The sequence below is a fragment of the Falco naumanni genome, chromosome Z (assembly GCF_017639655.2).
Source record: "Falco naumanni isolate bFalNau1 chromosome Z, bFalNau1.pat, whole genome shotgun sequence".
Classification (NCBI taxonomy): Eukaryota; Metazoa; Chordata; class Aves; order Falconiformes; family Falconidae; genus Falco; species Falco naumanni.
Window position 1 is genome coordinate 41820126 of NC_054080.1, and position 17253 is coordinate 41837378.

Below are 17253 nucleotides of genomic sequence, written 5' to 3' on the forward strand. Positions count from 1 at the left end.
GTGAGGATCACTCTAGGCCTGTATCTTAATAATGTATAATAGAAATGCTAGTACTTCAGGAAGTGGGGTGGGGGTGACAATTATAGTCCTGGCCACCCGAGTTCCACCTCACCCCTGATCAGCTAAGACCTTTTAAAACCACGCTGTATAGTCTGATTCATTTCTAAAAGCTGGTGTGACTGTATGCTGTAGTTTTACTCCCTGATAGCTCCATTCACTTCACCAGAGGGTTACACTCGGAAATCAAGGAGTGCTAATGAAATCCATTCCCTTATTTTGAGACAGAGACAAGAGAAATGGCTACAAAGTAAAACTCAGTGTTTTTTCTATAGTGCCTTGTCTTTATTGTGGTCCACAAGAAGATGGTCACCCACAAAAGGGGCTTTTCAGAGGAGCATTCTAACTATTCAAGCAGAAGGCTTTATTCAGAGGGATCTTTAATTAGCAGTTGTAAAGAAATAGTGGTGTGGAAACTTGCACAAAATACACTCACTCAGGGTTATGATACTGAAAGCAAGGGAGGAACTTGAACAGGAACTTGAACAGTACGGCAAAAAAAAGGAACGGGGTTAAGAGTAGGAAATTACTGATGAATTTTCAAGATGGCTTGGTTGAGCATTCACTGAAACTAATCTTTGTACAGCCTGCTTAGCCTTCCTAGCCCAGGCATTTTAAGTTGCACACTAGCAGGAAACAGTTTCCTGGCCTGCCTTGCATTTGCAAGTATTTGTTAAGTAGCACAACAGGTGCTTTGCTAATGGCTAAGAACTGCTAAACTTCAGTATCAGTGTTAGGTTCTGAACTGATAATTTGTTGTTTGTAAATAAGATGAGGTCTAAGACCTTACTGTGAATTTTCACTGGGCCGATGTTTGCTTGGCCATGTGGCTTTGTCATGTGTGTAGACCATACAGACCACAGAGCCTAAAACTCCCTGGGGGGGGGAAAAAAATAATCTTACACAAAGAGAAGATGGGTTTCACTGACTTCTTATCCCTCTCTTACATACCTAAGAACAACTTGTCACTGCATTCAGAGTAATTATAGTTGGCCATGTTAACAAAAAATTGCTTTTCTACCTGAGGAAGCCCGATCAAAAAAAACGTTTCAGAGCGCAGGAAGGGTCTTCTCCCTCATTGTGCTTCACAGATCTCCCCAAATCTTACTCAACACATTGCTGTAACACAACAACTCTGCAGAAACATAAACTGGTCAGGTTTGAGCTGTGTTTTTTTCACGGGAGGAGGAAAATTAACTACATTTATAGAATTTCCTTCATGTTTTCATCCTTAAAACAGGAGGGAGTCCAGAGGATCTATAAAATAACCTGGAGGGTGATTTATGTGGGGAAGTTCAGAAAGTTGGTACCTCCCTGTGCTTTTCTCCCTTGCTGTTTTATTAAGAAATAGAGAAAACCGAAGGGAAAGCCAAAGATGATGACACCACTTGTGCGGGATGTGCTGCCCTCCTCAGGCAACCTGCCTTGAAAAGCTCGCTGCTGCCTTCAAAACAACCATTACAGCGGGAGAGGCGCCACTCCAAGAAATAACATGAATTTATTTTACCTTGCCAAGACACGACTCGGGACAAAAAGCCGGCCAGCACTGCCACCAGGCCGGTGACGGCTCCTCGCCCCCTGTGAGGACACCTCTACCGCACGGCGGCGGCCTTTGCCGCTCCCCTCGCGGGCGCTAAAATGGCGGCGGGCCAGCCGCGGGGGGGGAGCTGCCCTCGCGCGGGCCCCCCCCCCGCTCCCCCCGCCCCCCCCCGCCGGGCGCGCCACCACGGCGGGCGCGCGGAGGCGGGGCTGTGGAGCTGCCGGGGCGGCGGTCACGGAGGGTGGTGGTGGCCGTCGCAGCCGCCCCCGCTCCCCCGCCCCTGTGAGCGCCGCTCGGAGCGGCGCCTCCGTCCTTGTGGTGCCGCAGCCACGGACGGGGAGCCTCTTGTGTGTCGGGAAAAGCGCCGCCGAGGCAGCGGTGCTTCACAATTTGAACCCAGTGCCATCTGAGAATCGGTGACTGCGTTTGGCGTGGCCTCAGAAAACCGGTCGCTCCCCAGCCGCTCCCTTGCAGCAGTGAGGGGTTCGACCTGGCCTCAGGAGGGGCTTTGGCGACCCCGGTGGAGCTGCATAGGGACGTCGCTGGTGGGGCAGGTGGGAACGATGAGGTAAAAGTCACGTTAGGATGACTAAAGGGAGTGGGTGGCTTGGTGACGGTCCTGAGGCCCTTCTTTTTTTACACCTGGTGGTGTGGCTGGTGTTGCTTTTTCATGCTTGAATGCAAATCTTCTCATGAGCAGGTAGAGCTGCGGGTAACGAACTGCATCACTGGTAACGAGATGCGCTGCCTTTGCACAGCAATGCATCTCAGAGCCAGGAGAGGTCAGCTCTGTGCCCCTGTAAAAGATGCTGCCTTCAGGTTTTCCTCGGAGAAAAAGGTGAGCTTTGTATTTATGCTTGGAAAAATAATAAATAGGCCACGGAGATGGCAAAAGGATTCCTCAACTGTTTCATTCGTGCCCCAGATATTTATCCTCCCAGCCCTTTATTACTTTTAATTTTTCTGGACTAGAAAAATCTGTAGCAACTTTTACTTCAAAGTGCAGGGTAAAGCAAATAGTGTAATACCTTGGACAAAATTTGGACCAAACGCTCACCTTGATGAGAGCTGTTGTTATTCTGTACATATCCTCAGTTAACGCGAGGCATTTTGTCTCTTTGATATAATGCCTTAGCCTGCAGATACATCAGGAGAGGTGCTTATGGGGTGCAAAAGCTAGTATAACTTTTGTTTTTGTGTCAGAGGAGCAGAGACAAGCTGAAAAAAAGTGGCCACTTTCCTCCAGATTGCAGCCAGAATCAAACATGGTTTTGGACTTTTTGTTTTGTACCTATTTCCTTCTTATTTATGGGGAGAAACTAATATGCCATATACAATCTAGTGTTGCAATGGCTTTCCCTTGCTGTCTTTTCTGCCTGTGATCTTGGGACCTCGGAAGGTAGTGGTGCACCTCAGATGATATACGGCTATACCCTGTGCATAACAGACAGAATCTTGAGGCACAGAAGAACCCTTATTTTGGACCTGAATTACCAGGCTAGTTGAGCCGTATGAACTCAAGTTGTGCATGACACAAATGGTAAGATTTACTTGCAAAAGCACAGCCTTGCAACACTGGCACCCACCTGCTCTTTTGCAGGCCAAAGGCCCCATGGGACTCACAAGAGACTGCAGCATGTCAGCAGACAGTCCTGCAGTCTTTTCTGGTGGACTCAGCACTTGAGGCTGCTGTAGCAAGAGATGGGAAAGTAGGAAATAGTTTTTATATCCCACTGAGCTCCATCAGATGGGATTACCGGCTGACATCTGCATCCCAACTCAATTGAGTCCAGCCAGCTGGCTGTCAGGCTGAGGTGTCCAACGTGGGGGACAGCCAGTTTGCATGGAAGATTTTGTAGCTCCTCATGTTGTTGCTGTTTTGCCTCCAGGCCTCATCTCTGATTTCTTGCCAGAGCAGGAAGCAAAGCTCCTTCTAGCCCAGTTTTGCAGACCCAAAGAATTCAGGTGAAGATTTCTGATTTTCTCCAGAACTTTGAACTGCCTGTCATGGATTCTAATGCAGCTACCATTAATGAAAGCTACAGGTATAAATCAAAGATGTGATTCAGAGAGTCAAGTTCTCATTTTGATGCAGTGTAAAGCATCTGTTGTGAATTCAGCACATGTAACCTCTCACTGATGCTAAAAGAAATTAAGTATGTGAAACGGAGAGGGCATGCCACATACATGAACTGAGCAAGCCAACTTATAGTCTCGGTTACACTGATGTAAATGTAAGGTAGTTCATTAACTTTTAGTGGTGTTAGGTTTATACCACTGATATACTCATTTAGTCTACTTTAATAATATATATAAAAATGTGTTTCCATTTCTTGTTAGTGGTTGATCTGAGGCTTGGAAAGCCACCACGTGAGTTTACAGAGCAATCACTACTAATCCACAGAGTGGTGCTGTTGTATTTTGGATGTACTGCAGCAGAGTACAGATGTTTCTTTAGTCTGTTTAATTTAGCTAAGCTTTTGTCCAGGTGGCATTGTAACTAAGGACAGAATTTAAACAAAATACTTCACATTTCTTTTCCAGGCATTTAGCCTCTCTGAACAATAAGGGTTCTGTTCTAATTGCAATTTCATGTATCTGGATTAGTTTTCATGTTTTTCAACTGTGCTCTTGTCATTGTTTGCTATAAGTGAGTATTAGTGTTCTTTGACCTGGTGCAGGATGGGAGAGGGATGTCTGTCCTTCTCAGGTCTTTTGTCCCTCAGCGTATGAGGTAGTGTGGCCTCAGATGACAGCTGTGGACTATGCCATATAGCAGGGCTTCCCTCAGTGTGAGGCTTAGCATACAGGAGAGCCTAAGTGCAGGAGCCAGGGTAACACCGCTTGCTCACCAAGTAGTGTGTGATAGTCACTGGTGTCCTCTACTATACGCCTGAGTAGAAACAACACAGTTGATACTGGGTCAGACTTCTCTACATTATGCCACCACACGCTCTTGCCTACGTTACTCCATGACAGTTTAACTCTGAGAAGAGACTATTTTGATTCCCATGCCCATAAACTCGTAGCCTTTCTGAGGTGATTGCCAGTGACTCCTATCTATACCATTTTGTGCCGCTAAATAAATTGGTCTTACTCCATTAGAATTTACTGCAGTCTTGGTTATTGTGGAGAATTAGGCTACTTTTATCTGAATTGTTTATTCATCAGCTACAGGTCACAAAAGTCAGGTTCTTAACTTCTCAGACAAATCATCCCTTGCAGGCCTTTTTGCGCTTTCCTGACTGTCTTCTTTGACTCCTTGACTGTCGTGCCAAAAAAGCGGGAACTAACTGCTGCTTCACAAAATGATAGGTCTCTTGATTTTTTTTTTGAGCCTCACTGGTGATCTAGCTTGAATCTTGCCTAGTTGCAAAATAACAGAGGAAGTGGAGATATTTTATCTTAGCTATAAGGTACGATTTCAGACAGTTTGGATTTGAGATCTCAATTGATGTGGCCAGCCCTATGGGAATGGCTTTGACCTGGTTTCTAACCCGTGCTCCCTTGGATAGTTTAAAATAATTAGAAGATATTTGTGTAAATGTACTCTGATGGATGCATAATATATTATACTGGGGAAAAATAATTGCAATTCTACGAAGGATAAAGGATGAAATGAGACTAGCTCTGCTAAGAACAGAGATAGTTTATCCTTGTTTGAAAAATCAAGAGCAGATTCTGTACGGAGAATCTATATTGTTTCACAGGAGAATTGTCTTGTTTAATGTCTGCATGTGCAGCTTTAATACATAAGAGGCTTTCAGGGTATATTGCAAAACCTTGATGAAAATAGAACACATTGCTAATAGAACACTTGGTTAATGTGGATGATGGTCTGGTAATCTCTTATCTCTGCATGCAGCATATATAAGGTTTAATTCATAAAGGCTGATTCTGTCATTCTTTCTCTGCTTAAACTTATTTTAATATATACTTCCATAGCCAATTCTTGACCGTTTTACCTATGTAGCTTAAAGTGTGTGTCACAGATTTATTACAACACGCATTACACAAATTTTGTCAGCAGCAAGTTGTGAAAAAGCTTTATTTTGAACAGTAGTTTCTTTAGCTACATGCTCGCAAGATGCCTGCCACTGCTCCGTGAGATGCTGTTTTCAGTTGCCAAAAAGTTCACAGCTTTCAGAGGAGACATTTTCCATGTTATGTATCTGCTTTGGGCTGATATGTATCTATACAGTTTAAGCTCAAATAGTTCTGCCATTTCTGGGAACGTGTACAGGAAGATAAACAAATTCTTTGTTGTTGTTGAGAAGACCTGTGTGCTTTGTAGAAAAGTTTTTGATGTGATGGGGAGATTGCTCTTTTGCCAGCTGGTGCTTTTTCTAGCCTGCACAAACATACCTCTGTCTGGCCAGGCTGCAACTTTTGAAAAACTTGATTTGTAGGTGCTCAGTAAAAGATTTTCCAGAGCACAGAGATAGATTTAGCCTAGATATCTTGCTTGTAGGACGCTACATCCTCTCTCACTCCTTTCTGGCTGCCCTGTACACCAGTCCCGGTCCCACAGAATGGCAGGGAATACTTATTTCAGGATGAGCATTTTTCAGTATTTGTTCCCACTGTGTATGTGGAGGGCCTCTTCCAGGTTAGGTATTAGAAGAGGTGGTAGACTGGGACAGGGACAACCCTCACCACTGTTTGAGAAAGGGAGAGCTTCCAGGCAAAGCAGCATCTGAAGTTAAGCGCTCCAGATTTGTGATGTGAAGTCATTAGTCTCCTTGCCTTATTTCCTATGAGTCCTCCAGATTCTATAACAAATAATCCAGGGATTCTGGAGACAGCGGTATTATTTACTGGATAGCTTTCCTACGCTCTCAGACTGTCTGTTCTCCACAAGCATTTTGCAGAGGCTGTTTGGAAAAATAGGACGTACTCATGTACTTAAAAACAGCAGGATAGCATATGCACAAAGGGGCCAAGTTTCAACAACCATAGTATTCTTAGCTCCTAACTGAAGTTTTAGACTGCACAGTGATTTTGCTTTGCTTAATACAGCTTCAGAAAGGGAGAAGCTGTAAGATTAACTGAAGAAACCAAAACACTGAAACAGGATAAATCTTACCTTGTTTGAAGAGAAAGTAAGCCAAGTATCAGAGCCTTCTTAGCTGGGGAAATGGTGAGATTTGAACAGTTTTCTGCCTTTAAATGTTTATTCAGTTTCCTGTAAGTTCCATTTTGTTTTCTTTTTCCCTTGGTTGCATATCATGAACTCAACAGTTGCAATTTTACAGAAAGTTAAGGACCGAATTGTTTGTAAGTACTTAAGTTTAGGAAATGGCCAGTGCAAAAAAGCGTGCATCTGTTTCAAGTGACAACAAGGCATTTGGCACTGGCCAGTTCCTGGAGGTTTGGGGCTACAGTTTTTGCAGACGCAACTCCATTGACTCCCCTGAATAAGCCAAATACACTCCAACTGTTTTTACTTGCTTTCCCTTCATGATGGAATTTGGCGTGCCTGTGTCTCTGTTCCTGTGGGGCTCTGACACATACTGGTGCGAAGCCCAAGGATTGCAGGTGTAGAGTGTTGCACATAATTGAGCAGAGTTAAACAGTGACAGCAATTCTCAGTAAGCTGTTACATTTCTTAATTTTATGGTCATCTCTTGAATTGGGTAAATATATCTATGACTGTGTTCCATGTAGCCTTTTAGCAAAGACGTAAAGAAAGAACTATTTTCTGGCCTTTTAAGCATTCCCACTTTCCCATTCCTAAACACGACTCGGAATCAGTGAGAGTATCTTTGGAACCATTTAATCTATGCAGCAATTAGGCTTTGTTATTAGTGAATGGCTAAATTTACATGCCCACCAGCATTCTTTTTAACACTGGTAGCCTGAATTAGAGAAAGCCTGACAGTTCTGCAATGTAAAACTCATGGTTTAGTGTCCCCCTTCTAAAGAAAAAAGGCCCCATGGCCTCTTCTTCCCTGTGCGCCTTTTCTGTCTGCATGTTAGCCAGGTGACATTTGTTTGAAAACAGAGTCCTTTGGGGAAAATTCCCATTTTTGCATAGGACAGGACAGCAAATAAGGAAGTGGCTGGAGATCAGTCTGTTTTGCTTCACTGTTTTTCACAAATTGTTAATTCTTTTTTTGGATGATTTTGCATAAGTATTAACATTTGCTGTGATAAAATTTAGTGAGCTTGTCTGAGGATAAAGGGCAATACTCTGTATGTTCTGCTTTGTTGGTTTTTTTGCAGAAGAATGTGCCCAGTTACGTATCGGGTAGATTCACCTATGAGACTGTCTCATGGTACCCATTGCATTTCCCTGTGGCAGTCTGGACCTTCTCTACTTTGGATTTGTAATAAAGGCAGGTGGTGTCACTGTCACACACTCTTTCTCAGGTCTTTTCCGGGACAGAGGAAGTAACCTTGGAGGTGCACTGGGGAAACAGTGATGTAGTGCAATTTAATTTTCTTGAAGGCAGAGGCCTTTTGTTTCAATGAAGGTAGAAATGGCTCTGAAAACATCTAGAGGGGAATTGGGATAGGATTTAGTTTCTGAAGAATGTGTGAAGACCTGCAGTTGCTTTCAGAAGGTAATGGGCTTTCTGAGAAAGCAGTATTTCAGGATTGTATTTGTTTTGTCTGGCTGGGTTAAGAACTTGATGCCTAAAAGGGGAAAAGGAAGAAGTATTCGACAGGAGCTCAGCTGAAGGATGCATGAGGATAAAGGAAGTCATGCAGAGGAGATGCAGTCAATAACTTTTTTTTTTTTTTTTTTTTTTTTTTGGTGACAAATTAATATGCTCTTACACTTACTGGGATCCCACCTTCTCCTTGCCAATTGCCAGGACTTGTGTGTGGGCTCTTTCCATGCTGTCAGTTACCATACTTCATTAATGACCCTTAAGAGTCTAACATTAACACCTGTTTGTGGTTATTTCCTGTCACTGTTTACTCTCCCAGATGGTACAAATACAATATGCCCAGTGTGTTAGGCATTTGTCAGTAATATACTCTTTGCCAGCTAAATGCTATTCATTTTGAATTTGACAGTCATTTCATAGCCTGAAGAGTCTGTCCTCTAAGTCAAAAGCAGAAATCGTAGACAAATCTTAGATTCTCACAATAAATAGGAAAGAAAGAGCCCAATTGTTTGTCCTTCGTCGTACAGTTTATTTTCTTGTACCAAAAGGGTAGAACTGAGGAAAAGCAGCAACTTAAAATTTAAATGAGTGCATAAGACTGAGACAGGTGGCTGCAGTGCAGTTGGATAGGGTGCACTCATATGATCCTGAACCTGTTATTTCATGAACAGAAGAAAATATGTGACTTTGTTCTGATGACTGAAAGCCACAGATATTGGAAGATTGTGCTGCAGAGAAGAATGTGGTTTCCACATCTTGAATTAAGTCTTGCTGTTGCCTTGGGAAGATATTTAAAGAAGCAACCAGAAGGCTGATAAACAGTGTTTCTGGAGTGCTCTGAGAAGTCATCCAACACTGGCCAAAATATTCTGTGTGTCATGCATGGCTTTGATTTCCAACTCTCCTGGATCAGGGAACATGTTTTTTTTTTCTAGCACTGTAATGTACCATGTCCATTTCCACTTCTAGGAAAATGTTTTATATTGATAGCAATAAGAAAACCATATTGATGCCAACTATCTTGGCTTTATCAGAAATAAAAAAAGTTACAGACACACACGTTTGTGAATTTTGAGCCCAATAGGCAAAAGTCTAAAAGATGAGTAAGTGAATACCTCTGCTAACCCATAGACCAGTTGTTCACTACAATCATTACTATCTAAATTGCTACATTCTGCACAGGAAAGGTCAAATCGGGTGCTCATGCCAATGGAGAGCATATAGACACATTCTTCCAGGTCAGATGGTGATATTTAGAGGCTGAATCCCTGACAGCTGTGCCTCAATAACAGAGATGGTGGTAAAGCATTTATCTCTTTTCCACACAGGCAAATACCCAAAGCTCATTATTTTACAGGACCAAGCAAAACAAAGCCCTTGTGGAGCTGTGAATGCATTCAATTATTGTTGAGGTCTTTAACATGGTGCATGTCTGGCTGTTGTGTGTGTGTATAAATGCTAAAGTCAATTAAGAATGCAAGCCATTTTTTAGCTAAATAATCAGGACAATTTAAGAGGCAGATTTTGAGCACTGTTTCTTTGCTCATAAAATCTTACACATCTGAGTGAATATAATCTTACTCACTCATCAGCTTCTGCCAGGAGATGATGGATAATTTGTCAGTAATCCCCTCAAACCTGGACACTGGGTTCTTGTAAGTAAAAAGTTCTGAGAGGAGATAAAGAGCAAGGCAAAAGCTGCAGCTTGAGAAAAGCCACTGAGGAGTCAGCAACTGAGAGATCAATGAGAGGCCATCTCCCCCCCAGGCTATTAGAGCAGAGAAGGTTTTTTAATACAAGGAATCTATATCACAAATAGGTAATAGTCCATTTTACATTTCAGTGCTGCACCAACATTATCCCCAACATGCTGGGGAAGGTAGCTTATGAGTAAGGGGACCCAACTGAGCAACCATTGCCTTTGTTCTCTTTGTCATATTGGAGTCTCATATCTTGGAAACAATCTTCAGGCTTTTGTGGATGTGGAATATGGCTGCAGTATGCCATGGAGCAAACTTATGGTTAAAGATTTTACTGTAGGTCTTACCAGCCTTGATATCCAAAACTTCTGTCAGTTTGTATGAAAAGCAACCCCTTCCTTTTTTTTTTTTTTTTTTTTTTTTTTTTGTTTTATGTGTTGGCAAAGTCATGCATTGCAACACTGTAGTGGCCACAGTGCACTGCTTAAGAAGATGAAAGGAGTCAAAAAGACAAAGAGAGACAGAAAAGCTCGGGGGTATCTGGCTTCAATGGTAATGATTATGATCTGAAGCTTCTTTTGTTCCCTGCATCCCTCCCTTTGATGCCCTTCAGTGAGGTGGGTATGATAAGAGAGATTACCTCTAAATTCAGATAGTTTTTGCATGCTGTTTTATGTGTGCTTCTACAATCACCACTGAATACCTTTAACAACAATGGGCAGCAAAGAGCAGGGAGGAGATAAAAACACACCTAGGACATGCTTTGGGTTTTGGAATTGCCAAGCAGCTGACTCAAGAGTTGACTTTTTCAATCCAGACAGCCAGTAAAGGCTGGTTTATTTTGGAAGTGGCCTTCTGCTTCACTGTAACTCCCCACTGATAACTGAGGTTTAGTTTCCAATATCAGAAGATGTTTGTGTTTCTGGTTGTATGGTAAAGAGCAAGACTGAGTTTTGAGGCCCAGGCTCAGATTCAAAGGGTCAGAGTGGCTCCCTATGTATGAAGAAGCTGAGGTTTCTAGCATTGCTGGAGGGGGCTGTGCAGTCCAGAGCAAGCCTCCCTCATCACAAATGTTTGGTAACAACTATTAGAACATATTTAATGCTCTTGAAAGCTTTGTTCAGTATGGGACTTAAAAACTGGAATCCTTCAGCAGTGCCTGGGCCACAGATTTTCTGAACAGCTCAAGGATGGTTTCTGCAGTACTGGCAGCCCTGCAAGCTCAAGCAGGGTGCTGGAGAGCCTGCTCTGTTCTTTCTGCCTCCTATATCACTATCAGTCATAAAAACTAAGTAGTTGGGAATTAGATGACAATTTAAGTGCTGATAAATATTGAGGAATAATGGAATATGTCTGGCTTCTCTTAAAACTGTGATGAGATGGCTGAGATAACAGGATTAAGTGTGTATTTGCATGTGTGTGTATGTATATGTATTCACAAAACAATAGGACTAAAAGTATAGGCGGAAGTAAATGTGTTTGTGAGTTATTTCTCTCTTTTCAACTTGTGTTAGCATTTAGAAGTGCTTACAGAACGACCTTTACAGGTGTGCTTGATCAATCTGTTCTCTACCTCAAACAAATCTCTTACCTGACTTCGGAAAAAGTACACCAAATCTCATAGGGGCACAGAGCCTGAGCAGAAAAATTTGGAACCATGTCTGTTATTCATTCTTTTGAGCAATATCCATAGAGAGCTATGGAAACTGTGTGGGATTCTAAATCTTCCTCTACAAGTTGACCAACAAATAATAAATGAGACATTCTTGTGTCAATAGTGGAGAGCTCTCTCTCTCTGTCTCTCAGGCATGCTGTTGTCAATGTGTGCTCAGGGCAGTCTGCATGACAGTTGTTAATATTAGGAAGAAAGCTCAGAGCACTGTCTGTAGTCTTGGGCAGATGGAGCATCCTAAAAGATGCTTTACTTCAGTCCAGGCAGTATTTAGCCTGGACATTAGTTTGTGAGCTTAGTGTCAAGAACACATCTCAATACAGAACTAGAATTTTCCAGATGTCAAAGCCCATTTGCACAAGTTTGAATCCTTTTTATTTTTAAACACTGCTCCATTGCTTTCTTGCTCTATATGATACCTTTTTTATTGGCAGCAAATGTGATCACTTTGAATACACTGTTATTTCTAGTTTTAATTACGTCTTTGTACTTTGATTTATGTGAGTAACACGTTCAGCATGATCCTGTGTCACAGACTATCATCAAAATAGATTTCCCTCTAGAGAGTCTTTGGCTTGGCTATAACAACAGATATTTTTTCTCAAAAATATTAAGGAGATTCATTAAAGACAAGGCTAGAAAGGAGAGAGAAGTTCCTCAGTTTTCAGTGCAGGTAGACCACTAAAGGTTTCGGAGTAGGTTTCTCTTAATACTGATGAAGGTTTAATTCTTGAACAAGAATTGCTATTCTGTCTGACTCTAAAAGAACTTGCATTACTGTTCCTGAGCCATAGGCTGTCTTTACAGCCTGTGTGCGCTTTTGTGTATATGTATACCTGCTGCTACCAAATTGCACTGCCCCAAAAGCAGCCTATACTCTATAGCAGTATATGCTATGAAATTCAGGTGGAACATTCCCAGCTACTGGGAGGTTGCTTCTGGTCAGAGAGTGTTAGAGCCTTCCTTGCCATGGATTTGGCCTATTCCAGCTAGTGGTGGCCACAGGCTGTTCCTGAACAAAGCTCAGCAACTCAAAAGGCCTAGGCCTAGGGACCGTTTCCACCAGACTGCATATGTACTTGAGTTCTGCAGAACTGGGCTGTTCTGTTCCCGTTCGGTGCCTGGGAATGGCACTGGGTGTTATGATTTAGCCCAAAATGATACATCCACAGTCAGGCTCGATACAACTAACTGCCCCTATACGTGAAGAGGTAAGAGCCTTATGACTGCTGTTAATTGTAATCATAACTTTGTCTGCCACGGTATGTCCCTGATACTCCTTTTTCCCATATTCAAATGCACAAACCAGGGGAAGACTCCTAAGGAAGACAAGGGTTGTTTTTGCCTGGGCTGCAGCATTGTTCTGTACCTTGGCTGTTCACAGAGCGTTTCCGAGCATAAGCAGCTCGTTCAGGTGCAGGCTGCACGCTGCACTTGTGCATTTGGAGTTAACCCAGCCTGCCTATTCTGGCATTGTGATACAGAATGAAGAAAAGGCAACCTATGTCATTATACAGAATATCAACTATTGCCAGCAGCGTCAGCTGAATATCCAACATTGACCAGATTTCTGAAGGGCTGAACACCTGATAAGCCCTTTTTTATGTAAATGCCTGCTAGTGGACTCTCAGGCCTTTCAGGCTGTAAATTTGGTTCCTCAAACCTGGTCTTTGTGCATCTGTTTTTGAAAATCTGTGTTTTCTGGGTGTGGTTTGTTTAAAATAAAACGCTTTTCTTCCTTAAGATGCTTCCTAGAGCTGTGGGGTAACCCTCCTTTTTCTGCTTTCTGCCTGGAATTTATCTGAGATTACAGCCTAGAGAAGGTCTTTAGTAGGGCTGCTCATGCCAAGGAACTGATTAATAAAGGGCTGATAAATTCTTTACAAAGACCTGATCCCTGTAGATCACAGGGTGACCGTCTTCATAGGCATGATGGTGTACTCAGGAGTCATGGTAGAGACAACTGCCTTCTTTATCCATCCTTTTCTTCTCTGAAATCTTCAAGACTTCATACTGCTGTTAATCTCTTGTTAGTCAGAATTATAACTTTCAAGTTATTACTGCCCTCGTTGGTGAGATCTTCCCAGGCATTATTGAACTGGGTTTTGGGATGGACAAGGAAATAGGCACTAACATCTTGCCTGCATCTCTGTTTTAGCTGGTTCTGTAAAGTCTCAGTGCATGGAGTTAACCAGTGTCCCCATCAAAGTGTTTTATCTCCAAAACTTTCTCACCTACACAAGATTCTTCACTGGTGAATCTCAGGTATCTCAGACATGACTGAGATTGGAAAAAACATTCCTCAATAAAGGAAATAATCACCTTAACTACAAAAGAACTAGTGCCTCCTTATACCAATTACAAGTTTTTCCGTGCCAAAGCTCCATGAAGATTTCAAAGAGAATCAGACCTTTTTCACAGAGACATCTTCTGTCCAAAAATGAAGTTAAACAATGAGACCTTTTAAAATGAATTGGTATTCACTGAAATTAATTTATTCCCTTGGGAGAAAGGCCAATCAGCTAAAGGAATTTTTTTGTCTGTATGTAAAAATGAAGATAGTAAAGTCTAATTTGCTTTGCGGGAATGATGTTGGCGTATAAATCTGATGTGCCTTTAATTATCCCTGTGGGTATTTTTTCTGTTATTTTGCGAGTGAAATTTGTCATCTGGTGTGTTGTTCTTCTTGATACTTGCTTAAAAATAATCTAAGAGATATGGAAACTGTGGTATAAATTATTCTTCGTTTTCGCACAACTGAACTGAATAACTTTTAGTATAGATTGGTATTTTTTCTGCCTTCTTTCCTATTAAAACTCAATGTTAAATAGCTGTTTGACTTGCCTGCGTGGTGCTTCTACTTTATTTCAAGACACTTAACCTGTGTTTAGTTATTCCTAGGGAAGGAAGGCATTCTTTCCTAAAATCTGTAGGAACAGACTTATGCCATTTTTTGATGTAAGACAATTTATACAAGTTGTAGATTTGCTGTAGTGGGGAGGGTTTTGTTATTATGATGTTTGGTCCATAGCTTGTTTTTAGGTTATTCAGCATTCTGTGCTCATTATTTTTTTATGGTGGGTCTGGTGCTTTTTTGAGGCATTTTTTCATCCAGTGCTTTGAATATTTTATCTTGACTGAAATTTCTCATTCCACCCCCATATTCTGATTTCCTTCTTCACTAATTTTTTGGCTCTGATAGCATTTCGACATAGGGTTTTTTTTCTCTTCCTTTTTAGGTTTCTCTGTTTTTCTTCAAAATTCCAGCTTCCCATTTGGTATGCTTTAATATTTCTCTGTTTCATTCCCTCCATGTACTGCAGGTTTTTGTTTTTTTTTTTATTTACTTGTGAAAACTTTAGAAGCTATTAAGATCTTAACCATCTTTTTGTCCATTTTCCAGATGGTCTGCAGTGACTCTGAAAGTTATGTTGGAGTTAACACATGCCCTGCAAAAACAGACATTTGAAGCTTGCTCATTTCTCTTTAGATGGAACATCTTTCACTGGCTATTTATATTTTTCAGTTTATATTTGCATTCACGAACTCCAATTTTGTTGAAGTTCAGCAGTTCATCCTGCAAGACATGCTAGAAGCATTTAATTTCTTATCACAAAAGCTGTGTGTAATGATTTCATAGTTTTTATTGAAAAAATAAGTTATTACTTTTTTTTGTGTTGCAGTAGGGAGTAACCTAAATGACAGACACATGACACATGGTTCACAGGACAAAGTCTTCTTTTGTGTCCCTTCTGGACTGATAATCCATCATGGCTAGTATTTAGTTATTTCTGTGCAAAGATGTAAGTGGCTTCACTGTCTGAAATGCAGGCTTGGGAGTACTGTGTTTCTGATGAAAGAGATTTTGGACCAAATTTGACCTGTTTGGACTTTTTAATGGTTATGGGGGGGTGTTAATTGCAAAAAGACATACAGTATGTTCTGTGAAGAGTCTTTTCTTTCCACATGACCTGCTCATCTATAAATAAGAAGATTAAATAAATTACAGGGAAGCGAATCTTTCAGATCTGTAGGATTAGAAGAAGATTGGCCATCGACTTCAAAGAGAACTAAGTGCTTTTGAATGTCTTGCCTTTGACATTATTTTTGTGAATGTTTGCATAGCTGGACAATGGTCAATATGCTACAAATCTCTGACAGCAGAGACTGACCCAAATTCTCTTCCTTTCTGAGGGGACCTTCACAGATTTAATTTTATTAGCAGAGAAGCTAGATTCCGTTCTCTGAACTAAGTCTGTCAAGGTCTGGAAAACCTTGTGAAATGTTTGTAATTTTCCAGAAGTAATTTTAGAAAGCTATATGGGAAACCATTATAAACTATTAAAAAAAATGACGATTCAGAGATGTCTGTTGTGGCTTAACCCAGAACTATTTGAGACACCATAGCTCCAGTGAGTAGGTTTTGTGTAAACTTTTGTGCTGTTTAGTGGCTGATGACTCCTCTTGGCTTGTATTTTACTGAATTTTTAACCTCTGCACTACACTGGCAAAGGGAATGGTTATTTCTTCATTAATCATTGCCCAACAGTGAAAAGGCCATCTGGGCATTTGGAAATGACACAGTAAATTCTTGACCCTCACAGCAGAGCTCCCAGGGACTCTAGAGATGCCATGGCCATGCAGATGAGTCAACTCCTATACTGTAGGGCAGCATCTCGATGTGGACTCAATACTTACAACACCCAAGATGACTGTCATTCTGCTGTGACTATCAGCATCTGCTCTGTGGCTGCTACCCAGGCATTGGCTCTAGGGAGAGAGTGTTCTTCCTCTTACTTTGGGCCTTTTTACCCAGTACAAGTGGTACATCATTAGAGCTTCTCCCTGTTATCTTCATCACACAGAAACTGTTCATTTGACAATGAAATACTGCCTTCTGGAGCACAAGGAAAACTCCAGATGAGTGGAAAAATTCTTCCTCTTCCTGCACGTGAGGTCTGAAAAGCACCTAGCACTGAGACCATGTTCCAGAACGGGGATTGGTATTCAGTTAATTTGCTGCAGGCTGCTCAGTACTTTATTGGTGTGACTAGGTGTCAGTGAGGGACTCTGCTCCTGACACAGCAACCTCATGTGTTCAGAGGCCTAGCACCTTTATGTTTTTCCAGCAAAGCCAATGGAGAGCTTTTGTGAGGGGATCTTTGCTGAGCACACAGACAGCTCCTGATGTGGCAGGGAGGACAGGAAGCTCTGCCCTAGAAGGTGGAATATTCAATCTGCTTGGTGCTCTTTGTTTGCTGAGGTATCATGCTTGACACTTCCCTCTCTCATACCTGATTTGCAGGTTATACCTGGAAGGCTAGAGTCAGCAGACTTGATTTTCATGTAAAGTTTACATACTCTTCTTATCACCTTGGATATTACTTCACTTCCTTATCTTGGATGTGCTTGGTACATGAGGGTATCTGACCTCCCTTCTGCTTCCCTCCTCCTGCTTTCCTTTCTTGGTAGCTGCAGCTGTAATTTCTGCATTTTCTTTTCATAAAAAACTCTTCTCATTTAATTTCTTCTTTTTCAGTTCTATTGTAGTTTGTACAGGTTTCTGCTTGCCTGGAAAGTTGTACCTGAAATCTTAGCTGTCCCTACAGGTAGTGTGGGTCTTGGACTATTTATGCATTCCCAATGTATATAAACCCTACATTTACA

At 41.7% G+C, this 17253-nt stretch overlaps 1 long non-coding RNA gene across 3 annotated transcripts in view; it reads left to right on the plus strand.

Moving 5' to 3' along the window:
- The window catches only part of LOC121081664, a 76239-nt gene that overhangs the window by 12099 nt on the left and 46887 nt on the right, over window positions 1-17253 (plus strand). For 2 of the 3 annotated variants that reach the window (XR_005825755.1, XR_005825754.1), the window contains exon 1: window positions 1886-2165. The exons of the other annotated variant lie outside the window; for it this stretch is intronic. This is a non-coding gene — a long non-coding RNA (uncharacterized LOC121081664). Of the gene's footprint in view, window positions 1-1885; window positions 2166-17253 lie in introns of those variants that run through there. 3 annotated transcript variants of the gene reach the window in all.